Source organism: Benincasa hispida, chromosome 1 (genome assembly GCF_009727055.1).
Source record: "Benincasa hispida cultivar B227 chromosome 1, ASM972705v1, whole genome shotgun sequence".
NCBI classification, from domain to species: domain Eukaryota; kingdom Viridiplantae; phylum Streptophyta; class Magnoliopsida; order Cucurbitales; family Cucurbitaceae; genus Benincasa; species Benincasa hispida.
In genome coordinates this window covers 40,834,734-40,835,602 of record NC_052349.1, presented here as the reverse complement: position 1 = coordinate 40,835,602, position 869 = coordinate 40,834,734, and the positions used below count along the sequence as shown (strand labels likewise).

Sequence of the window (869 nt, the reverse complement as noted above, 5' to 3'; positions counted from 1 at the left end):
TTGAAATAGAGAGTATTTTTCTTTAGTACAAAAATAGAGAGTTTGAACTATAATATGCGTAATTAAATGTATGAGATATAAATATTATGAAAATTGAAATTTAAGAGGGAAAGAAAGAGGAGAGTTGTTTCCGAACACACCCACTACTTTGGTTGGTTTGAACGGAAATCATTTTGCCGAACAGAATCGAAGTGGGCTCTTGAAGGTAACAATTACATGAATTACTTTCGATTGAACCTGCTTTCTCTTGCTTGAATCTTTGCAAATTGATGTTATTGCAGCATACGACTCCCGATAATTACACGCACAGGCATTGTTCTAATCGTTCATTTGAATGAGGAGGAAAAACAGGTACCTAATCATGTTTTGGAGTTGAATTTTGATTCACATGTTCATGTTGAAATTACTTCCATTAATTGCTTTTCTGTTTGCTTGGATATGATCGATATCCGCAAGGTGTTTGTTGAATGTTCTGTGTTGGATTCAATGTCAAGTCAGTATGTATATGATCAAACGCTAGACTGAAAGAAGTTTAATTCTTAGAATTCAATGATTGTTTTGTTTGGCATTAATGGGCATATTAACTATTTTATGAAATGCTATACAAAGATATGGTTACTTGGAGTGCTAATTGCTTGCTATGAGCAGAATGAGATTTTGGATGAGATATGTACAACATTGGTTGGAATGCATAAAACTGGCGTTGTGGTGGATGAGCTTGTAGCAGGTAGTGCTTGATATGAAATGCTTGTACAAATTTATTGATTGCTGTTGTGGGGAAATTGGTTCATAATTTGGCTTCAAAAGTTGTAATTGATTCTTATCTTAACCTTCATTTTTTTTCCATATGTACTGAATAAGGGGATATA

The 869-nt window shown here is 33.6% G+C and overlaps 1 long non-coding RNA gene across 1 annotated transcript; it reads left to right on the top strand.

Moving 5' to 3' along the window:
• Positions 1-869, top strand: LOC120068849. Its single transcript, XR_005479378.1, has 3 exons — positions 1-205; positions 282-351; positions 649-869. It is a non-coding gene; the product is annotated as an uncharacterized LOC120068849 (long non-coding RNA).